Below are 25,524 nucleotides of genomic sequence, written 5' to 3' on the forward strand. Positions count from 1 at the left end.
AAGCATAAATGTTATTCAATTTGTTGCTATTTTCAGTGGTTGTCAGTTGGTCGCTAATGGGAAACTTAGAGATATGTTACAGAGAAATTTGGTTATATGGAGACCAGTCAAATTGCAGCAGCCATTTTGCAAGCAAAACAGTAGTTGTTAAGGTCACTTGGCAGAGGGAGAGGGGTGATATTTGCATGTTTAAACCTATATATTTCATGAGGTCGCATTGTTCTTTGAAGAATATATGTTGCAGTAGTTATAGAATTATGCCAATTACTTCTTTTAATTACAGATTTTTCTTTAATATGGGGGTTAGATCAGCTCTTGTGAAATTGGCTTCTCTTTTTTTTTCCATTCATGTATATTGGAAACACTGGGGCAAAATACGTTCTATATTATTTTGTCTCTTCATCTGGAAAGAATTTTTTTAACCTGGAGAAGCCATATTCATAGCATTAAATTATGACAAATATTTATTGTAGAATATGTTTTATAGTTAGCTGCAGAAGAGTGTTTTCTCTTGCTTTTAGTCACAGGATACCCATTTACATTCTATTATCAGGGTCTCGTTACGAGTACTGTAGGCCCTCAGCTACCATTGAGTCTCCAGTTGTTTTGCATCAGAGTTGGATGAAAATCAGCTTCACTAGATCAGATTTTTAGTTCCTCCTTGGGCAAAATTTTTGTTAAGATCAAATGAAGCTTTCCCAAGCAAGCTGCAGAGTATAACCACTGTCAACAATGATGTTTCTTTGTGTATTCTAGATTGCAAATATACCTTGTCTGTGAGACCTCGAGATGTTTTGATTAATTGCATCTTTTGGAACGCCATATGTGTGTTGTGCCTGCTTTATTCACACATAAAAGGGACACAGCTTTTACCTTCCCTCTAAGTTATGTGAGGAAAGAGGATTATGTTTACCCTCTGTGGTATATTTCTAAGCTCCGTAACATTAAAAAAAAATTTTTTCATGCCTTTGGTCTAATTCTAAATGTTGTTTTTCACTAGTCGTAAAAAATATGGGTTAAAAGCTCGCAGAGGTTTTATGTAGGCTTTCATGCAGTAGTCTGATGCTTCTGACAGATAATCCTAGAGAGATCTCTTGCACAAAACAGGACTTGTTCTTGATAATTATTCTCATATTACGACTACTGCTTCTTTGCTTTGAGCAATCTGATAAGGAGACTACATCACGCAGAGTCAGGAAAATTCCTTCCAAGTAGAGGAGATTTTCATGTGGGCAACTCTTGAAATTAAAGACCGGTAATTGTTTACAATGCATAGGTGGTTCCATACCCTCTCTTACATTGACAAAAGGTCATCTGATAGTAACATGTGTGTGTCACTGTTCAATACTTTACTTCTGTCTCATACTGGTGAAAGTTCTTAAAGACCCCTTTAGTGACAAAATAGGTTTTTGTGGAACACTTTAATGTCCTGTTTGTGATGCTTGTCATGCATCTTGTGTGTATTTTAAGCACTGCCATGATCATCGTCTGACTCTTAAAATTGGTATTCACTTCAGGAGGGCAAGCAAGCTTTAGACAGTTAGGGTATAAAAGCTATATGCCTTGCTCTATCAGGAACAAATAGTGCTGAGACCTTGTATGAAATTCATTCATAAAGATGATGCCTGCATTTTGCAGAACAGAATTGGTGGCCTTATGTTTTTCCCCTAAACTTCATGCTACAGATGGAGAGGATTATTTATGTGGAAAACTCAGTTTATAGCTCAGCAATCAGATAGCAGCTGTATTTTCCTTCATTGCCAGATCCTCAGCAACATCTTGTCCTGTTTGCAAAGCCATCTAGTTTATGAAAGTTAGAAGGCTCCCCAACAGAACAAGCTGCTCGTATTTGTAAAGTATACAGCTGCTAGATCCAGAGCTGATGCACTGGGAAAGCAGTATTCCCATCTTTGTTTAATTGATAATGTTGGCACTTTTCATGCCACCACTCTGAAAAGACTGCAGCTTAGCCACCACTCTTGCCTGGCTTTATGCTGGCATGCACCCAAAGAAAAATAAGATCGCTTTCTGTGTTGGGTTTATGTGGTGGGGTTTTGGTAGGGGAGGAGGGGCTGCAGGGGTGGCTCCTGTGAGAAGCTGCTAGAAGCTTCCCTGGCTCCATGGAGGGGAGCGGGGGAGCAGATGCCCACCTGCAGCCCGGGGAGAGAGGAGCCCACGCCGGAGCAGGGGGATGCCCCCAAGATGGCCGGGACTCTGTGGGAAAGCCTGCGCTGGAGCAGGCTGTGCCTGAAGGACTGCAGCCCACAGAAGGGACCCATGCTGGAGCAGTTCATGAAGAACTGCTGCCCGTGGGAAGGACTCACGTTGGAGGAGTTGGTGGAGGACTGTCTCCTATGGGAGGGACCCCATGGTGGAGCAGAGGAAGAGTGAGGAGTCCTTACCCTGAGCAGGGAGGAGCGGCAGAGAACGTGTGATGAACTGACCCCAACCCCCATTCCCTGTCCCCCTGCACTGCTGGAGGGGAGAAGGTAGAGAAAATCAGGAGTGGAGTTGTGCCCGGGAAGGAGGGAGGGGTGGGGGGAACGTATTTTAAGATTTGGTTTTGTTTCTCCTTACCCTATTCTAATTTGATTGATAACAATTTAAATTGATTTTTTTCCCCAAGTTGAGTCTGTTTTTTGCCCATGACCATAATTGGTGAGTGATCCCTCCCTGTCCTTGTGTTGAGCCACGAGCCTTTTGTTTTATTTTCTCCTCCCCATCCCACCGTGGGGGATGAGTGAGCGAGCGGCCTCATCGTGCTTTGTTGCCGGCTGGGCTTAAATCATGACACTCTCCTGTGGCCGCTTCAGCTCTTCAAGACAGTTTAGTCAGTTAAGTACACTGCTGACAAGATTTGAATTACAAGGAAAAGAGGAGAGAGTAACTACTTCTCCACCTTCTATCTTGCTGTGTAGAAGCAGTGAAAGTTAGGGGTCATATATGCAGCACTACACAGTGCTGGGCATAGACCTCAGAAGGTCCCAGGGTCAGACAGCTGAGGTACTTGCTGCTGGCAGTGTATTGTAGTGCAGCCCCATTGACCACAATATTGCAAAAATCACAGATATTTATCAGACAATTACTATTTTTGATATAGTAAAGCAAATTTTGGTGTATTTTTCACAAATACACTTTTTAAGTACCTCACATTTCCAGTATATAAATGCTATTTATAATATAATTCTCTTTGATACTGGTCATTTTTGTCATTATAAACTTGCCTTCATCATTTAAAAATAGGTTGTATAAAACTTTGATAATTTTTCAATGTTTGATTTAAATTACAAAGTTCAATAAGCTTTCTTTGCCCAGCTTATCTGTAGAAAATATATGCTTTATAAATACCCAGTGCACCAATATTTAAAAGGCCATGTGTTATCTGAGAAAACTCATGCAGAGAATCAACAGCTCTACCATAGGAATCAATCAGCATAGTACTGCAAACAAGGGACCTTTTGTACCTCTACAAGTGCAGAACAGCATGAATTTTACAACTGCTGAGTGTACTCCTAAGTTAATTACCATTTAGAGTCTAAATAAAATAATTCTCTATAAAAAATTGTGTTGAAAAAAAATTCAGTGGCATATAGCATCCTATTTATTATTTATTCAACTATAACTTTAAATAGTAATCAGAAGTCAGATTTGAATCACAGGCTGTGGGGAAAAGTGCATCTTTTCAGTGGGGTTAATTAGCTTGAGTAGAACAAACTGCTAATACAGCTATCTGGAACTTGAGTTTTTATTCAATGTATATTTGTGCTATATAGACACACCCTATGATGCCAAGGTTTTATTTTTAATAAAGGGGTTGAGAGCATCACAATTGGGTCACTTAAGGGATTTAATCGCAAAGAAGCAGCATTGCTGCTTAAGAGTTGTTTAAATCAGTGCAGTATATAGCGTGCACAGCACTGTTTCAGAGTGTGTATTTAGTGTGTACACTATCGTGTATACTATAGTGTATATACACTGCAGGAATTATCCTATTATCTTCTACTAGTGGACACGCGATTCCAGATTTAACTTGTTGAGGAAGAAAAGATGCCACAGGTGGAAGAAGGATGCTTCATGAAACCCTGAACTGAGCGGATTAATTGCGAGGAGGAGGTGCTGTGAGTGTTTTTCCCTATGGTTCACAGACTGTCCAGTGAACCTGCACCGTCTGCTGACTCTCACTGTGCAATCCTCAGCACCTCCAGCGTCTTTGGTTATGTTCAGGCTTGACTGAGATCAAACTTTCCAAGTATAGGGACAGCGGTGTACTTTCTGTGAGGTATCTGGCAATTGCATTTCCTTCCTCCATTGACTTTTAATTATTATTATATTTTTGCCAATATTATTGAGCTTTCAAATATTTTGCATTGTTTCAAAGGAGGTTTGCTTCCATATTAAGCTAAATAAAACTTGTCAATAGTGTGCTCGATTTTTATTACTCTGTGTAATCACTGCTATAGACTATATCAGATTTCTAGTACTCTCAAATTCTTCTCTTTCAAAGTACCAGATCTTTTCAGTCAATGTCTGTTTCACTTCCAGAGTTCTCTTTGTTTTTAACCAAAAAACTTTGGAAATACTTTTGTTGCTTTTTACTTTCCCAAATCTACTTTTGGAGAAGTCCCATTTCTCTCAAGCATTTGACTTGCTTGTTGTGTAGTTGAGCACATTGTATTATGTCTTGCCATATAAAGCCATGAAATGTAACTGATGTGGAGAAATTGAGCACATTATAGTTTCTAGGGTAATGACATTGGAATACATATTGCTTTCAGGAATAAAGAATTGCTGTTAAATATCTATAAAATGGACGTGTTTAGTATTTACTTCTGACGGGATTTAACAAAAAATTCTGTGTTTTCAAGGTAGAGAAATTAATGTCTGCATTATTTTAGGAAGCACTTGACCACAAAAAGTCTTGCTTTGACATAGGCTGGAAAACAGATGGAACAAAAAAAGGGCACATGGATAGTTTTGATTCCTTTTCTTTCCTTCTGTTTTGTTTCTAGTGCCAACACATTTTGGTGTTTCTTTGTGTTTGGAGGCTTCTGAGTGTTCTATTGCAATGCTTAAGGGACTTGACGGGGCATATTATGAATTTAATATCATTATTACTGTTATTAACAAATCCTTGAGTTTCCAGTTTCAGAAAGAGAATATGTTCTAGGTTGTAAACATCTAAGAATGGGACAGAAAGAGGCAAGGAAAAGTAATTGAATCCTAACTATTGGCACCTCAGGGGGATGAAGGGGTTTCTCAGTCTTAAGGTTTATCTGCTGCTGTATTTGGTATTTCCTTGCTCAGGAAAAGACTATGATAGTATATAGGAGAAAACAAAACTGGTCTAATTAAACATTTTTTGGGGATCTTCTTCCAACAGACTTACTGAAACCAGCTGCATCTTGTGGTATCACTGGGCAGAGAATTCATTTTTTCAACTGAATTAAAAATGAAATTCCTCATAGGTTCTGCTAAACTTCCTAAAATCCCCATGAATATCTATTTCCTGAGTCTTTGTGGAATCTTTGCTGTGGTGTCACATCCAAATTATTTTTTTTTTCTTTTCTGTCTTTTGAAATCTTCCACTTCTGTTTTCTACAGCAGTCTTCATTGTTAGGCCTGTTGCTGCATAGCAGGACTATATCACCTGCATCCTCTTAAAAAATGCTTGTTTATCAGGGAATGTATAAACTGATTCTCCCATTAAATGTGTGTGTGTTTGGTAAACTACTGAGAATTTTTCTGAAGGAAAGGTGAGGTATAAGTGTAAAATCATTATCAATGTAGTTTACACCAGTAAAATTTTCTGGATATTGATTAGGGCCGGAGCATGACAACAAGAATTCGATACTAGGAACTGAATCAGTATCTAAGCTTTTATTGCATTTTGCATCCACAGATTCGGATTACACAATATTTTGGTGCCAATTTAGCATAGTAATGATTACTGTCATTCTTCTAGATTTATTTTTAAAATAGTGTGCTGAAATAAATGCTAAGTAAGAGCAAGACAGTATGTGCGGTGAGTGTCAGTCACCATCCTATTTGTATTCAGACCTTACTCGCTGTAAACAATAAATAGGACCTCTGAAATACCTCTTGTATTCTCCATAAGGAATATATAGATGTGATTTAATTGTCAGTTGACTTGTAAATACAGCTGAAAAAGCATTTCTCGGAAAGTTAGAAAAAAGATCTGTGAAGTTTAGCAACTTGAATCCATTGTTCACTTGGGACATATAAATTGTATTGGAGAAGTATTTCTCTCTGGTCTATGATTTTGGACAAAGAAATGGAATATCCATTTCAAAGAACAGGGTGCTTAAACAAGATGGTCTTATTAAAAACGCATATTTATATCTGTTTGGCTTTTTGCATGCGTTTTTATTTTCATAGAGGATATCACATTCTAGTTTATCATTTAATGAAACACTCATAGTTTGTTTTTCAGCGACATAACTTAGATATAGTAGTGCATGTTTTGGGAAAGATCTTATTCACAATACATGCCTTTTTGGGGACAAATTGTATGATAGTCTGTGCTGGTGTGCTGCATCTGTTATACTAGTAAAATTTGTACTGGTTCTCAAATAGTGTTTGACTATTCTGGATAGCTGCATTTACAGAAGCTCTTTTCATGACAGAAACTAAAAACTGTTGCCTTTCTGTCTGATGTGCAGCTGCTTCACATCTTCTTTGCTGGGTATTTCTTTGATGCAATTTCAACAACGATCAAATTTGTTGGTGACACAAAACCAGATGGGCCAAGAATGCTCTTGTTGGCCAGGCCAAAATGCAATGACCTCGAGAGATTAGAGTGGCAGAGGCCATGGGGAGCAAAGGGAGATTAACTGCTTAATAAATACAAAGTTCTGTAAGGCAAGGGTGAAGAAGGATTGGCAACGGGAGGACCTAGCCACGTTTGTCACATTAAGGGAAACTAATTTTCCAGATCGTTGTCTCAGTTCTGTCCTAACATGTCTTTTTATGAAAACAAACATTTCAGACTTCACAATCCTAAAATAGCACAGATGAAGTGAGAGGGAGCTAATCCACAAAATGAAAACTTTTGAGGATACTGCTGTAATATAAGTAATTTACGTTTCAACTCTCAAACAAGTGACCTTGCCAAGGTATTTGGGAAAAAAAAAGTAATCTATATTGCTTTGCTAGACTGAAATAAGTCATCAGTAGCTGCTAGAGGGATGGAGTTTAATATATTTTTATATCCCAGGGAGTTTAATAATACAGTCTAAATATTTGTACTTGAATTCCTTATGCCTGAATTACATGTATTGTAATTAAAAAGTAATTCAATTTAAGAAATTCTAAATTGATATAAATTCTGATATTTGCATACATCTATTAATAAAATGCCCTGTTCTGAATTTGGCTTTTAGTTTATGAACAGAAAAGAGCATTGCACTTCAATGTATGCATTTAAAAACATCACTATTAAATAGAGTTGCCTTGTGAATTCAGTATGATCCATAACAATGAAAGCCTTCCATAAAACCAGTAAATTTATTGCAGGTTCAATGCTATTTTTATTATTTTATTTTTACATATATAATCTGTTACAAAAAACAAAGCTATAAAGCATTGTAGCAAAAAGCAGTCCATTCAATATAAGCAAGTGTGTGGGGGGTTTCTTTTTGGTCATATGTTTTCTCCATGGTCCTTTGGAGCACAGCTAGCATTTATAGTGTTCGTAACAGAGAATCATACTTTAAAGATCTGAGGCAGGAAAAGATAAAACTACAGCAGAATGGCCTTGTATTTTGCATCACATTGAAAATGGGAAGTGATCTGGGTCTGATATTCTGAAACATGTGAATTGCAAGGGATGCTAGCAAAATGTCTAGAAAATGAGTCCTGACAGCACTGCACTGAGATAGTGGAAAACGTCTTCAATTGTACATACTACTTGGAGACAGAATAGACACCGAAGCAAAGAAAATGGCAAGTAGAGGCTTGTTCCTAATCATAAAAAATGAAGGGAGTCCAACAGCAGAAAAAATGGCAAATCTTTTTAAAACATGTATCAAAACCCATGGTAATTCAGTGGAGCAAAAATAGAACAATACTGTCATAATTGGTTTCCATGAGGCAGAACAAAAGGAGACCCGAAGACCTAGAGAAAGGGATTGTACTTTTCTGTCCAGAACCTTTAGTGTTATCAAGAAACACAGGCCTCTTCCTCAGAAGAAAAATATTTAGGAAACATTGAAAATCACAGATATTTGCAACCTAGCAGCCCAGTAAATACAAATTAGTCTTATTAGTCTAATTTTTTACTAGATGTATTTAAAAAAAACACTCTATTTTTTCAAACTTTTTTTCAGTAGAAATCCTGCAGTAGAAAGAATTATGTTCTAAACTTTAAAGTAAGACTTTAAACTTGTCCTAACATTGCTACTGACTTACTGTGTCCTTGTGAAGAATCATACAGCTCCAATGGTTGAATATTCTCAGTAATAACATGTGGGTATAGGGGAGCAATCTTTAAAATTTTTATAAGGACTTCAAATGATAGGCAAAGCATTTTGTCACTCCTTTTCTGCAGCAGTAGTTATGCTGTAGGGTGAGATTGAGCACTGATTTTTTTTCTGTTAAATAGATCCACATTGAGACATCCTACTTCATCCTTTCTTCATTCGGATATATTTTGTATAAAGAGAAAAGCATATTGGAATTTCTGTGATTCCTACCAAATAAAATAAAAAAAGAAATATAGTTACTTAATGTTTTGCTTTTGTACAAAAGACAGGTCCTGAGTGGTATTATAAAATGTATTTAGTCCTTCTTTGAAGGGTAGCGGAGCTTTGGCTCTCCACTCTAGGATACAATGGAGAGAAGAGATTCTTCTCCCGAGATGCAAGTTGCGGTGAAGCTGGGATGCGGTTTGTAATGCTCTTTGTGTGTAGGAAGAGGGCTTTCTCACTTTGTGCAGTGCTGTATTTAATAGACAGAGCTTCTCAGTCCCTCCCCCTCTCTCTTTCTCTGTATCTACAGAGATATCTGTGTCTATCATATATACCTATCTGTATATCTATAAACAACTGCAATAGCAACTGTGGGTTGCAGACTGAACAGGGTGCAGGCAGTGCTGTGTAGCAGTGCAAGGCCCTTTGCTTCTTCAGAGCGTACCTGTCTGAACTGATCATCTTAAACTGCTGGGTTTGCTGCTTTTCAGACTAGGCAGTAGTAAGGAGCATGGCAGGCAGGAGTTGGATGTCTGGATCGGAGATAAAACATGCTAATCTTCACTTTTTGTGAGTTAGTGTTAAGTATCTATGATCCTTAACACCCATGCCCCTACATGAAAGAAATTACTTCTCCTCCTTCTTCACAGCCCCTATCTCTTGTCCCTAAATTACGTTACTACCAATGAATTCCATTTAATGCAAGTAATTTCTGGCAGGAACCCCATAAAGTCTCAGTGTAGTGATCTGCAACAGGGTGAGCTTTCCTCTGTTGTGTCTTGTTGTGTTATTTCCTTCTGAATCTTATTTTCTAAAATGAGCTGGAAAAGTGGTTGTCTTTTGGGGTTCATATTTTTATTTTATTTTGTTTATAAATGCATCCTGTTCTATAATCTTTCTTCAGAATGTTCTTGTGGGTGGAAAGATAGTTGAACATACTTATTAAGAAAAGATGAAGAAGGTTTATCAGTTGCCTAAAATGTTTATAATGTCTAGATATTCTATTCCGTCTTCTTAATTAGTTTTATGAACTATGCCAATTTGCACACTGAGGTTGTCTGGATATTAGAAAGTATTCAAGTGTAAAATAAGCATTAGGCTGATGCTCTTATGCTATTATTTTAGAAATACCTTTTGGTTTATTCTAAGTGAAGCGGTTTGTTTGGGCTTTTTTCATCTTAAGTTACAGCTTTTCTATCCCTGTACTCTATGATATGATTTACCATCAGGTTAAGTGGACTGACTAAATTAATATCCTAATGAGTGTAGTTTATTTTGGAAGATGGATTATTGTCCTGTTTTGTTACCTTTCTAGATGACTTCCCATATTGCAATCAAATCACTACCCAGTTTGGGGGCACTTCTGAAATAGATTTAATGTGTATTATGTTTAACTTTATACATTTGAGCAATGTGTTCGTCTTTTTCCCAGATCATGTACAGAAGCAATATAAGCATTCATTCTGATAGAGCCTTTAAATATAAGAAATGGTCCCATTCATGCTAAATCAGGTTTTGGCCTTTCTGTGGAGACAATCAATAAAGTGATGGGATTCTCCTTTTGTTGCATGCTGTTAGCATTAGAAACTCACCCAGGGATACAGCTTAATGCTTGCTTACTTGGCAAATGTGATTAAACTGTGGCTTCGATAGAAGGAGAATGAGAATAATTGTATGGTAGAGGCAACAAGGCATGGTAAAAACTACACAGGTCCTGTAAAAGAGCATGTGGAACTGTGAAATTCATGAAAGCTCAAAATAGGGCAGTTCTTGAAATGATCAAGTGCAAGGGGAAAGCTTAGTCTGGGATTCACGTCATTTTGGAGGAAGAGAAAGGTTTTCTTCCTTTGTCCGATTTACTTGCCCTTGTTTACGGGGTAGAAGGTTGTTGATCTTTGGTTGAGGACGAAGGTAATGTTTCAGTATGGAGGGAGGAGATACTCCTTAAGCTGGGAAGTTTCCTTCTAGTTCATCCAGTCAGGTTCATCTGACACAGAAATGAACTGGTTTTGTGTTATGTTCCCATCCAGCATGACTCATTCCCTGTGCTACTCCAGGTTCTTCTATCTTGTGGCTTAAGATGGAGAACTTTGTATCCAAATGTACATCTACCCAATTTACTGGAATCTTTTTAAAACTGGAGAGAAATCTTTTCTCTTTGACCAGACTGGTTGAGATCATGTGGGTCTTCTCTTTGGAGCTGCACTGTGAGCATACATGTCTAGGACAGAGAAAATCAGATCTAGGTGTTGGGGGTTTTTTTAATATTACAGTTGGACAGAGGAGGTGTAGTTCATTGAGAGCTGCAGCTCTGTTCCCAAACGTGAATGACCTCTGAGATTTTTTCGTGGTAAATCTCAATTTTCTTAGATAAAGCAGTTTGAAATGTTTGTGTGTTCTCTTGGGTACTCTTGATCCTGATGCTTATGGGAATGAATAGAGCTTGGGTGGGAGTGGGAATTAACTCTTAGAGACAGAATGTGAAGGTGAGAAGGTGAAAGTTCTTCCAGAAAAGGGAAATTATTATACTCCCTGAAAATAGGAGGCAGCTGATACAAATATCCTGTATGAATTTCTGCAGACAAAATATATCTGAAACAGGCAAAGGGAATTAAAAAACCTCCAAACCCAACAGAACACCCACATAACTCTTACTTTTAAAAATCTCATGACTATGTTGTATACAGCTGTCTGTGGTTCACTGGACATGTAAAGAAAGAATTCTTGAAACAACTTCTGTGCAACTTTGGGAGAGAGTCCAGGAATGGATACTTTGTCTTCAGAAGACCCATGTCCCTAGGCCTAGGATTCATCCTTCGTATGGAGTTACCTACAGTAACTTGCTGCTAAGATCATCAAATTTCACATTGCCAGCATTTGTTTTAAAGACAAGCATTTTCAAAAGCTTTATTCAATATGCAAAAATCTGGTGCTTATGCTTTCATACTGTTCTCTTTGTTTTAAGACCAGTAGCTTTATTGATCCAATAATTGATCTTTGGACAAATTAATCCTAACTTATTTAATGGTTCTATTGATATTATTGTTGTAGGAGAAAAAAGGAGAATATTTTATGGATTGGAGTTAGTTCAGTGCCCACTTAAAGGGAGGTCTAGATAGAATGTGTTCTGGATTGTTCTTGAGTAAAGCTCCTTTTCTTATTTGGTCACGATTAACATTTTAGGATAGTCTTGTAAATAGGAGGATATTTTTGTAAAAGCAGAAGTGTACTTTTGTACCATGAGTGGTGATTGTACTCAAATCTCTGATTTTTTAAAGACAAATTTTTGAGTTTGAGGGGTGGTCAGTGGCAATGTACAGCGAGTGCCATCTTGATTTACACAGAAGATTGAGACGACCTTTAGTGCTCACAGAGCAGGCAAGGCAGAATCTGCCGGAGATGGAAGATGTACTTGGCTATTAAGAAGGAAGCGGGCCTTATGGACAAACAACTGAATTCGGCTCCCCAGCTATGTTGCCCAGCGTATCTCCTGGCTGCTCTCTGACAGAGTGTTTGTTAAGCCAGTTGCACAGGTTATCTATTTGCTTATGTCCCTGCAAGCTGATTATAAAATGTACAGTGTGAAGTCCACTCTCCGTCCTTGGAGGTTTCAAAACCTGTTTGGATAAGCCCTGAGCAACTTGGTCGCATACCACAGCTGACCCTGCTTTTAGAAGTACTTTGTACAGAGACCTCTTGAGAGCCCTTCTAACCTGAATTATTCTATGATTTTATGAATGAGCAAGCAACAACATTTGAGAATACGTGTATATTGCATTTGTTAAATAAGGCAAAACTGAGTTTTTCCTAAATGGTATCTGGATGTAATATGCAGATCTCATTATGCTGTAATATGGCATTACTCTATGAATAACAGATTGTAATAGAAGGCCAGTTCTTTGTGGGTAAAAGTCATTGAAAGTTTTGCCATCCACAGAGAGGAGGTTCAGAATTCTCATTCACAATTCATGAGTCATATTCTGTATTGCCTTCTGCTTTATGGAACCACTGTCCCTGCACACAATGGGCAGAAAACATTTTATCAAATCAGATTGGGCCTGAATGTTTTTCACTGTGCTTTCCAAGGACATTGCGGGTAAGAGGCTCAGAGAAGGATGACTCATGTTTCTCCTCTTCTCACTGATTTGCTTTGTTTCAGAGACCCTTCAAAGAAGGGTATGTGCTGTGGTGGGAAGAACCGATCCACCAAATGAGTGGCGTAGACTTCAGTGTCTCCTCGCTCCTATTGCAGATCCATGACATCCATTTCTGACACCATTTTAAGAGTAATGAATGAAATACCTAACTTTGGGAGTGGATAGCTATACGCTTGTTGATGTTTTCCCAAAGATTTGGGAAGCTTGTACGTTAATTAAATTAATTGAATAGTGAATACACTTTTCATTCATAGAGCTATCAAAATGCAGTCCATAGTAGTCTATTTATTTACACAGTTGTCTGTCTGCCTCTTGAACATTAGGATGTATTAATGAATACTGGGGGCATATGGTATGGGAAAGAAGATGCTTACTGTTTGTAGGCTATCCATTATTTATTTCCAGAGGCTATACTATAATTTTTTTTTCCTACAGAGACTTTCTGTGTAATGCATATAACCCAACATGCTGTAAGTTGCATTACAGGTTATATTTAGTTGAGGTTGAACAAACAAAACTGAAAAGGGGATTAGGCTGTTTTTTAAATAAAATATCTATTGTGGGAATGCATATCTATTGGGAATCTTTCTAATTGGCTTGAGCCATCTAGACAGCTTTGGCTATAATATATTTTGTAAATTAGAAATAACCATAACCAAGAGAATAGACTGTATTTCTTATGTTATCACAGTATCTATTTATACTGTGAAACAGTCTTTCTGTTTGCAAAACACAAGACAGATTTATCATTTATGATGATAAAATCTAAGTGCTTTATTTGTGAGCACCATTGAAGTGCAAAGAATAAATTTAGGTTTATTACTAAATAGCTTGCCATACTTTGTAAAATTTGCCATTCTGTTTGTAGGGCTTGCCAGTCAGTAACATGATATGCTGTTAAACATAATCTTACAAAAATTTCTCGTAATTGGAAACTTGGTAGCATTTTTTAAAGACTGGAGCAGTTGTTGTTATACTGTTATTTCTTCACATTATTATATGAGAACAGTTTTCTTGTTGGGAGGAGTTACTAACATTACGAACACTGAAGTACTAAAAACATTTAAAAAATTTTTACTCTGTGGAAGGCAGTGCTTTAAGAGTCGCTGTGTAAAGGCATAGAAATTCTGTGTTTATAGGTTTCTTCTGTTTTTAGATGTAAGGCAGTTAGAGTTGTTGGGCTTGATATATGGTTTATTGCTCTCACTATTTTAATTCAATCTTTGCTTAGAATGTTGAAAAAAACCCCAAGTTGGTGTTAGGTTCAGCAAGTGTAATTGAAAAGTTATAAATACAATTGCTTTCTGAATGACACATTGCATAGTAGCATGCTGGATGTGTGGCAGTATCATATAAAATCCAAACCTTTTGTATAATGACAGCTTAGTTCTGAACTTCTCAGAGTAGAAATATTTTACAAGCAAGGAAGAGTGGTGGTGTAGCTTGTGTCTGAATGAAAGGGCCATAGCCAGGCCCCTGAACATTGCCACATTTGCACATACACCCGCACATATATCAAACTATGACAGACACAACAGCCGGTATTTTTAAGAAGTTTTCAATGGGGAGACCCAGGGAACTTTTTAGATGATTTGTGGATATTTGAAACGGGCTTATTTTCAACAAATACTGAGGAAACACTTTTTGAGAAACTTAAGAATTTTGAAAATTGTCTGTATTTGTCAATATCTGCATAACTGCTGCAATTATGTAGCCCTCATTTCCAAAATACTAATTGTCTCTTAACTCTGTAGTAAATATTTTTTATTACTTTCATCCCTTTTATCCTTTTTATTTCCTTCTCTGATAAGTTTCTGGAAGGAATGGGTTGATAATTGAAATGTCTAGAATTCTGAAATTTCTCAGCAAAGTAGTAAAATTCTCATAAAGTGTCAGAAGTACTCTTAGATGGGATGAAACCTCCAAAGGAGTGACAGGCTTTGCAACACCTGTGGGAGCACATTGCACACATGAACTGCAAGGTCTGCTGGTGGGATTCTGGTGCTGAACGTTGACCGATGTTGTAAGTACAGCCTCAGCTTGCTTCAGCAGCGATAGTGAGGGTGCCCTTCTTCATGCCAGCAGTATTTGGTGTCTCCCCTTCCTCATGGCATTTGGTACGAGTTGATTAGGGGGAAGTCCTGCTCAACACTTTACTTGGGCCTGTAGGATGTTCTTTGCTGCATCACCTGCGCTGTAGCTTTTCAGGGCTAGAAGGCTGGCAGCGTGAAGGTCACGTCAAGAGTTTTCTTTGGCTGTAAATGGAAGTAACAAAAATTTAACAATATAAAAGATGATTGTAGCCTGCAGAATAGCAATATCAATGTTCCCGTTGCCTAAAAGTGCAGAGCATGTACTACTTTCAGTGGCAATATCTACTTCATTCTTAGTTCAGAGACAAGGCAGTAAATGAGCTTTCATAACTCTGGCCACTGAAGTTGGAGCTTTCTGGGCTGGTGACTTGATTTCTGCTTTAATGTTAGTGTGAGGCAGGATCAAATTACAGAGGGGAGTACCTAATGCCAGTAAAAAATCTTCAATTTGAGAAGATTGTCAGAAGGCTACGGAAGACCACATAAACGTATGTGCAAACCCATTTTTTTGTTAATGACCTTTTGTACAATAGACATCAAGTGGATGAAGGAGTCCAGATGGGCTTGTGCTTTCTCTGAATCTGAAAGGTACATGAAACTTCTCTTGTCCCTGACTCTCTGGATGTCTCCTCCTCATAGCCCTAGACCTGTACAAAAGAACCAACCCACTCGGGTGCCTATTTTTACCTTAAAACCTGTATTCGGAGTATCAGGACACTGTATGCTTACTCTATTTCAAGAGACTGCTTGAAAAAAGTTGTACTCTCAAGTGCCAAGAGGAAATGTTGCTTTTGCTGGATTTTTTTGTACAGCTCTCTAGCCCAAACAGTGCCTGTTACAGAAATATAGTAAAAAGTATGTTGATAGGAATAAACATTTTTGTTATGAGCCTATGCCAAAGACTTAACAGATATGGAACCTGAGATTCCAGGCAGTCTCCTAATGTATCGCTGCTTCAGTAACCTCCATTTATAGGTGAAGGAAGGGTTGAGAAAGTTGTTAGTGACTCTTGCAGTCAGCATATGTGCACCTGAAGCAAAACAGTGTCTGTTTGGGTTGGTTGCCTGCCTGTGGTGAGTGAGAGTCAGTTTGTAGTCTTGTATTTAAAGAATGGACAGAAAAATGCTGAAACAGTATTGTGGTTTGGCAATATAATGGTTTAGAGTAGAAAGTATTGGGAGCAGGTAACCTTTGATAAAACATTGTAAAAAGTTTCCCCTGAGTAATCGATATGTATTTACTGCCTTAAATTTGTCTCAAGCTTTTTTTGGCACATCTCCAAAGGTTCAACTCCTCTCACTTTTCAGATCTCCTTTATTTCCCAAATGCCTGTCTGATTTATATTGAACAGTTTTGGGAAAAAAAAAAAAAAAAAGAATCCCAAATCCACATGCCACAAATGAAAGATTTAAGACAAAAGATTTCAGTGAAGGAGGGAGGAAGAAAAGCAGAGTTTTAGTAATATGGCAAGGGGAAAAAAATGGCATTTATAAACCATTTCAAACTTAGCAGTGTGGGCATACATTTATTAATTTAATGTCGAATTGTTACTTGAAGTGTTATATCAGCACTGGGACCAAGGAGGAAACGACAGGCTCGTGGCATCACCACCATGCTGCAGAGAGCAAACTCGAGGCGGTACAAGGGAGCCCGCGGCGGGGAGGAAGGAAGCTGCCCTGGATGGGAGCTCATGCATCTCGCTTCCCCACTGGAGGAAGGGACTGAAGCGTGACTCTCCTGAGGCAGCGTATCTTGCATTGCTGCCAAATCTCCTGCTTTTGGCAGTAGTCTAACACTTTTATGAGTCATCTATCATCCTACCATTTTTTCAGTTTTTCTATCACCAGTGTGAAACAACAGATTTTCCCCTCCTCCTTTTCTAATCCTGCCCTTGCTGTCTGTTTCCAGGCTGCTGTATGAGCAACATGCATGTGCTCATCCATTGCTGCCCAGTGACGGGAACTTGTCCCTTTGTCACCCTCCCTAAGTGCTGGATGGTGTCCATTCAGCTCAGCTTCTTCCCCATCCTTTTTCTGAGGAAAATAGCTGGCAGGTTCAGGTGCCGGAGCATGTGTCAGGATATAGGTTAACTTGTACTGCTGTGAAACGTATCCCAGGCTGTATGTGTGTATCATCCATTTAGTAGGGAAGGGGGCCATGCCGAGGGCAGGCTGGCACCTAGCCATCACATTGGCTACCGTATGAATTTCAAATACGACTAAGTGAGGGCACGGCAACTCAATGTCCTTTACTCAGGTCTCAGGCTAAAGCCATGATCTAGCCCTTAAGAATTACGGGAAGCTGCCAGGGCTCCTGCTATCGTCTGTGAAACCCTTGTTTTGACACACATACTGTATTCTTGTAAAACATCAAGATACAAGTTCAGTATTCATTTCAGCAAACAGGAGAATTGAATTCTCTCTTCATTAGCAGTGCGTGAAACAGTGTCTGCTGGTTGGTTCAGGGCTTTGATTTTTATTCTAAACCCAGATGGAAATATTTGCATAAGTCCTACAGTAGTCCTTTGTGGGGGCTTTTTAGTTCTTCTCACCCCAGTTAATATTGCAAACTTAAGAAATCCTCTAAAATTAATCTTTTCCATTATGCCTGTTTCTGAGTATTATGAATATGACAGAAAGATCTAGAAATTGCAGCTAGTGCTGCTTTCCAAGAGGCTGTGAAGCTGCAGTGATTATTTGTGTGTCGTGTGTGTGTGTTTATCTCTTTTGGCGAGTGAGACCTTCCATGTTTCCCCATTTTTATTTCCCCTCTCCACACACTCCTTCCCAGCTGCCGTAACCAGTGCAGCACTCGCCCTCTGGCCAGTATGCGGAATAAGCTGTTTGTGAGGCTGCCGGTAATGCCTCTCAGTCCGCCACTAGACAGGACACATGCAGAGACGCTTGGCATCTGCGCTCCGACTCGCTGTCTAGCAGCCTGGTACCACCTGGTACCCTCTGGTCCAGAGTTTGCTGCCGTACTTGGTCCCGAGTACTCTGCAAAGAAACCCTCCCTGGGCCAAACGCATCCCCAGAGCAGCTTCTGCTGCATCGTTGTCAAAAGGATACATTTGGTGGGTTTATGCTTTGTATTGCTGGAGAAGCAGGATGTTGAACCGTATTTGTTGTTGTTTCATTGACATTCTACTTACAGCTGTAGCTACACTGCTTAGCCTGCGTGGCAAATATCAGTGATTTCTTGGGTTTCCTCTTTTCAGCACAGCAGATCCCCGATTTCCTCCCTGGGAGCTGCCATGCTTGGGGTTTTCTTGTCGCCTGCTACTGGCAGTATGATAGGGGAGTGTATGTATGCTTAGTGCCCCATACAAGGGGTAGAAGCACTTACTGAGACAAGGCCTGAAGGATTGAGAGGTTGAAGGAGGAGGTTTTTTACTCAACATACTTTATTTTATTGGAATTGGTATTTATTTTACTTGTAAAACATAATTCCCTTTTCTCCGTTGCCTGTTTTTACCCTACCAATGATTTACTTTCCATTTTTATGTTAAGTAGCATGTTGTCTGTACAGTATTTATTTTTAATTGTGTGTTTGTATGTGTTTCTATGTGTTGAATATAAGTAACAGCCCAGTGTCTCTCCAGTTTAGAAATTCTGCTATCCAGGCTGTCACAGAGATTCTTTCATGAGCCATATCCTCAAACTCCCTGCAAGTGGTTTTTAAATGCTGGGGCCAGTGGACCGTAAGTTTTAGAGTTACATTTGTTAGAGATGCCATTCTGCATTCACTGACAAAGTGCTTTTGCATCTTGACACCATTTCCTGTTGCCCTGTCTCCTGTTTTAGACCAGTGTGGAATGCATTAAGAGGTGTGTTTTCTGAAGTGCAATAATAGGTATATAATAGCCTAAATTACCAGGCTGCTTGGCTCTGTACATGTGTGTACATGTGTTTCATAAGCAAAGTCTGTATTCATCCTGGGGTGCTCTCTGCATTACGACAGCATGGCAATTAGCATAAAATCAAGAAAGGACTAGATGAGCACTGTATATGCAGTAGTCAGTGGATTTTGAGTTCATTTCCAGTTGCCACCCATGTAGCTGTTTTTAATATCTTTTGGTGACAGCTCTTATAACATTAGAGGTCAGAGTGAAATTGTTATCTATTTCATCCTTCTAAAAGCATATAGATGTAACATCCTTTGGACCAAGTCCAATCTCCCTTTCCCTTGGGGTGCAAGTGTTGAAAGTATGAAAAACGTCACAGCTGCAGTGTTTAGATGTATGGGATAGGTGCAAGCAGTACAGAGCTGGTAACTTCCATGGTAGCTGTTTTCAGAATGGTGTGTTGAAGATGTTGAGAAGGTTGGCAGTAGCGGTTGGTGAGCCTGCAAGCATACAAATTACTGGCCAGTGCCCCAGCACAACATCTACATAGCAGGCATAGATATGTCATAGCTCCACAGCTGTTCGACCCCTCCTGTGACATTACATATGGTGAGTGAAGCCTACCCATTGAGCTTTCCTTCCTCAGGGGAGTATCATTGGGCTGTCTCACCTAGCAGCCTCTGTATATAAGATTTTTTGTAAATATTAACAATGTCCTGATGTCACATTTGATAATTCTGCAACTGTGGACTAGAGGCTGAGTGATATCGGTTGTTGTCCTCCTTTCTTATTGCACCTCCCTGACACCACAATCCTCCTTTTGCCCATTACTTACCTTTCTCCTTCCTTCACATTTTTCTTTCTCAGTATGCCTTTTAAAATAAAAAAATACCTACCCAAACTAACTCAAAAATTATACTTATATCATAACTTTCTTTGGGTTTTTGTATTACTAGTATTATCCAAATCAGGTTACCCAGCTGGAAGATACATTGTGGGAAAGCACATCTCTGAGTGGAAGGAGGTGACGATACCCATGAAAAGTAGTTAACAGCCACACAGAGCAATAGAAACGATTCTTTTTGAAGGCCCAAGAGGTTGATCTCACTTGTATTTGTTTGATGCTCAACTGGAAAAAGGAAATTTCTCCACGTCTCTTTAAATAAACTTTTTATCTGGAATGTCATGGTTGCATGTCACCCACTATAGCTAGATTTGTCTAACTTCTTGTCAAGTCAGGGTTTATTTGTACAAAACTAATTTTAGGGTTTTCTTTTCTATGTAAAATGTTAGGGTTGTTTTTTCCCTTTGATTTAATTTGTCAGTATCATGTAGCATTTCTGCCTCCATCTCTGTATCCATCTCTAGTCAGTTTGTGGATGATGGCACTGATTTGACATTTGGGTTTCTATAATGGCTTTTAGGGAACTAAAAAAGGCTGACAGTCACTGGCTGATTGGTATGATAGGAGAGATCAAATTTAGGATTGACACCATGTAGCGTCCCAAAGTTGGAGCGACTCAGGTTCATGGATTTCCTTGTCAGAATTAAGGTGAAATGACACCAGGGGAGTTCAAACAACAATCAACATTTATTCAACCTAGCTAACCTTGCCCAAGTACAAGTGAACTTATCAATATGAACCTTGCAACATGTCATTAAGCCGCTGTTTGAAAAGAGAAGGGAGGTGTAGAAAAAGAAATGGAAAAAGGAACATGGAACTGTATCAGAAGGAGAGCCCTCCCGTTGAGTCACGAGGTTCAGAGCAGACTCCCTTGCTTTCTGGACTCTTTCTCAAAGAGGAGCCCGAGGCGGCTAGATCCACTCCTAGTCTCAGACTTGGTCAACGGTTTATGTTTAAAAGGCTGAGGTGTAGGGACTGTGGAAAGGAGAGAAGGAAAAGAGCGAGAGAGAGAAAGAGAGAAAGAGAGAAAGAAAGAAAGAGAGAAGAAAAGGGTTTCACCAGTCCTGGGTCCAGCGTTGGTCCAGCCAGCGTAGAGATCCAGTTCTGGAGGGCGCTCACTGAAAGCTCGTTCTCCCTTCTTTTATAGTGTTTTAGTTGATGGTCTCAACATGCACAGTTCCCGTTCACGGGGTTCTTTGGAATTGGTCGGTGAGCATTGGGAGGGGGTTCATTGCAGAGTTGCCTCTCCTTCCCTGCTGGCGTGACCGCTTAAGATAGAAGAACAGTTCCATCTTCCATGGGGCCTCCTCTTCCAGGTGCATATGCTGTGCTCCTTCTCCTGGTCACTTAAGATAAGGAATTGCGGCTTTGGAGAAGTGCGGTCCCACCCTCCAGCAGAGGGGCCCTCTCCTCCGGCCACATTGTCCTGTTGACAAAACTCCAGCGTTTTTACAGAGGCCATTTTCTCCACCAAAGTTCTTTAACGAATGTTTGAGACATTGACTGTAATTTGTCAGACTGTCACACACCAATTGTGTAAAAGTAAATAAAACACCACTGATTTTTAGCTATTTGTGGTATGCTGAATTTGGACTTTGGTATACAAAATAATTAGGGATAGAAACACTTGATAAAGAATATGAATTGAACTCAACTATTAGCCATATCAACATTTCTGGAATTGCAGAAGAAATTTTTTTTTTTTTTCATAATTATGGATGCAAAAAAGTATGGATGCATAACAATGTGAGGTGTCAGTAGAAGCCTAATTACTAAAAGCCTTGTGAAAAAGAATTATTTTCAAATTGCAATAATTCTATCAAACTGTTTTACCATTTGTTTTCTGTAAGTATGAAATAAGAAAACTCATTGTTTTAATCTCGAAGTATAGTTTGTACCAGTGGTGTAAAAATTATATCAGAGGTTCCTATTTCTTACAGAGAAATTTATACTATGTGCTACCACAGAGCCAGAAACTGTCTTATACCATGTGAGCAGATAGTAACTTGAGACCAGCATCAGACAATCACTTTTGTCTTTCACTTTATTTAAAATATGACATACACAAGTATAATTTGGCTTAAGGATCAGAGACCAATTTATGATCGAAGTACTAGAGTAAATAGTTTTTCTGTTGTCTTTATGTCAGTTACATTGAACCCTTATCCGGTTGTCACAAGGATGCCAAGTCTCGGAGAGAAACTTTCTAAATAATTCTTTAAAAGAGGGGAGCTAGTTACAGAGCTATGAATTCTCTGTGGATTTAGGAATTCATCATTAGATTGTCTATTTTCATTTTTATAGGAAAAGAAGTAATTTCTTGAGAAAGAGATAGGAAGTGAATTTAAAAAAACAAACCAAAACACAGAAAACTACCAACACACACTTTGAGTCCCCGGTGATGACACTCAACTGCGGAGGCTTTCCACACGTTGTGGATAAGTAAACAAATGGATTGTTGAAATTGTTGCAAAAACACGTGCTTTTGCCTTAGCATTGGTCCAGAAAGATAAGAAAAGCTGTAAAATGAACCATTATTTTGAAGTAGCATATGCATAAACTCTTGCCCATTGATTACAGCGTAGAATCACTTTAAATCCAGTTTCCCTTGCAGATGCTAGCTAATTCTTAAATAAGGAAACCACAAACGATATTTTCTTGAATCACTTAGTGATACTGAAACACAGATCAGAATTCTAATTTCTCTTTGTCAGTAACAGATAATATAAAGATAAAAGCTGTTGTAGAATATGAATATTAATTTGTTAACCATACTGAAAAAACCCTTCTGACCACTTAGCCCTGTGTTTTTGAAGCAGTATTCTGGGAAGTAGCTGATTGAATCCCATTAATTTAAATGAGAGTCAAATGACAGTCTGTATGGACCTCTTTGAAAATTTGAGGTTTAGTGCTTTATTCTTATTTCTTTCAAACTATTGTAAAAGACTTTCATGGATTTAGTGGACTTTCAAAGGCAGACATATATAGTGCAGTTAAAATACTACAATTTAGTACTTGCACCGCCGAAGTTGTCATTTCCCACAGAGTAAAAGAGTATAGTTAAAACATGTTGTTTTATTTGATGTTGCAAGATTTAAGGCTTCTACTTGTTCACAGTGTAACTGGTGAAAACTTTATTGCCTGTTGTCAAAAAAATAATTTTAATTTAATTTTTGAAACTTGAATCTAAATCTTAGATCATACTTCCTTTATAATTACACACACTTACTGGAACAGCATATGGTGAAAATATATAGAACTTTGCAATATAAAAGAAAAGAAGAGAAATGCTAGGCTTTTATGTTGATTGCACCTGTATGGGGGCTTTATAAGCTTACAATTTGAATCATTTATAGATACAGACTCAACATAGCTCTAACATAACTAGTACTGCAAAGCTTTTTTTTTTTTCCTTTTTTTTTTTTTCTTTCTGCTGACTGAATGATAGGCAAAGCAATTTTCAACAAATGTCTCCCAGTAGGCTGTCATCATGGAAGCCTTGTAATGTTGCATTTTAACCTTAGCACTGGCGGCTATCCAGAAATTATTTCGTTTATGCCAAACTGTTCTGCACAAAGCACTTGCTCTTTTACCATATGGGAAGAGAATAAACTTTAAACCTTAACATTCCCTCCATCTTCCCATCATTTTATCAGATCTTTTTCATCAGTGTTCTTCTATGCTTATAAGGATGTAGCAAAAGTGAAATAGCAACATGTCCCTTTTTTTCTTGGGGTCATCTCAATTTCATTATGGAAGGAGAAATTTGAAAACTTCCAGGTAACTTAGGTGCCTAATTGCCATTTGTACCTTTCAGAATATTTAGTGTCAGAATTTGATGATTACAAGAATAAATTCTACTTAATTGTATCCAAGAGGTTTTCTCTTCAGTAGTTTGGTTTGTTTTAAAACTCTTCTACACACCCTAGTGCAGGGACTCAGGTGGTAATGTTATTGCCTTCTGTAAAATCTTTTTTAGTTGTTATTTTATATATAACCATTAATCCTTTCGTGTGGGCTAAGAGCTTTTCTAAAAAACCCTAGAAGATAAATGATCCCTTAAATTAAGCCTGAATCTAGGTTTTATTCAGGAAGAAGTCATGAATACGCTGGTGTTCAGGTCTGGTAGCTGTAAAGCCTTGTAGTTTTTCTATGCCCTGTTTCCTAAAACTTGCACTCCTAAAATTCCGGCAAACAAAGTAATTTGGAACTGAAGGTGTACATTTTAGCTAATTTCTACTGTGAAGTATAGTTGTCCTGTGTAACTAGATAGAAGATAGTGTGTAACTAGATGAAAGAAATGTTTTGGGTTAAATTCATAAAATCTCCTTGAATTAATCTTCCCATGTGATCTGCATTTCTTTATCAGTAAATACTGTAATAACTTATAGGTAGAGATGAGCGGGTATTTGCACAACATTATGTTACCCCATACATAAGAAATCTAGGGTGATAAACTTGTTGGCAGTACTTCACATTAATTTTCATGTAATGAAAATACAGTTCTGAGTTATCCACAGCTCAAAAAATCATCATTTCCAAACTTGACAAAAAGCCTCCTGCTCCGTCCTGTGCAAGTTAGTCTGAACTGCAGCATGGTACAAATAATGGCTTCAGAGAAGACTGTGCTGGTTAGTACTTTTATTGCTCCCATTGAGGCAAGAGGTTTGTGTCTGTGTTCTTGCAGATCTTCTTGGAGACAGTATTCAGAGGAAAGATCTTACCTACAAATAACACTTTGTGTTAGACATTGATCCATTCCTTGAAATTGTTGTCATATCCCATTGGCTCAGGCAGCTGTTATTTTCAGCTCCTTCTACTGAATTCTTTTTTTTTCTTTTTTTTTTTTTTTAACTTCTCTCTGTGAGAGGAACTTTCAGTCATACATTAAATGATTCTTGGTTAGACAGTGCTTTTACACAGGTAGGACATCGGCCTCGGAGCCACCAGACTAGCTTCTGTTCTGAATTTGGCTATTAACCAACAGAACAACCTGCAACTTATATTCATTTTAAGTATAGGTCGAAGCTGTTGCAGAAGACCCTACTATAGCATAATATATAATAGCAAACTACTATTTGCTTAAGTATTTAAATATGGAAAAAGAAGCCTAATTTGAAGCTTTCTGCTCTAGGAGTCTTGACCTCTGTGGTTTCTTTGGTTTCGTTTTGCCTTCAGTTTCCAGTGTTCAGAAACTCCAACTACACATAATTTACCACTCTGTAAAGTCAAATAATTTCAATCAGGCAGTTCGCTTACTAAGGTTACTGATGCCATTTTGTGCAGTATTTTTTGTGGTTGCAGTAGTGGAAACAAAATTGTCTCAAGAACAAGGGCATTTGATAAAGGTCAAAGCACTGGCCTCTGTTGCTAGAATCTTTAGAGCAATACAGGTACAAAAAAAACCCCAAAACCACAACCCATGAACAACCATGGTATTCCAGTGGCTGAGACCTTGTGCTACCTAATAGTTCACAGAAAGATTCTCTCACATATCTGAAGTGTGGGAATACAGAAATTAAGAACAGAATTCACAGGCACTCAAATTCTCCAGAGATGACCTTCTGGGATTTGGTAAGCGGAAAAGTAAAACCATTTTTAGTAAAAATAGAAAGGAAAAGAGAATTCTAGATTTAGACCTTATTTATTTATTTATTTAAGAGACTTCAAACATTTTGTAGTTAGAGAATTTCCCTTTCAGTCTGTTCCTTTTACGTCAGTGTGTTTGGTTCCTGTACATGATTTCTACTGCCTGAAGCATATAATTCACCAAATATGGTTGGGGAAAAAGGCAAAGTTTCGCTAATAAGAATCTCACATA

The 25,524-nt window shown here is 38.3% G+C and overlaps 1 protein-coding gene across 1 annotated transcript in view; it reads left to right on the forward strand.

Annotated features, from left to right (window-relative positions):
- GFRA1 (GDNF family receptor alpha 1) overlaps positions 1–25,524 on the forward strand; it is a 144,408-nt gene that overhangs the window by 18,154 nt on the left and 100,730 nt on the right. The gene's annotated exons all lie outside the window — the stretch shown is intronic.

The sequence above is a fragment of the Haliaeetus leucocephalus genome, unplaced genomic scaffold (genome assembly GCF_000737465.1).
Source record: "Haliaeetus leucocephalus isolate CR32 unplaced genomic scaffold, Haliaeetus_leucocephalus-4.0 Scaffold184, whole genome shotgun sequence".
Classification (NCBI taxonomy): domain Eukaryota; kingdom Metazoa; phylum Chordata; class Aves; order Accipitriformes; family Accipitridae; genus Haliaeetus; species Haliaeetus leucocephalus.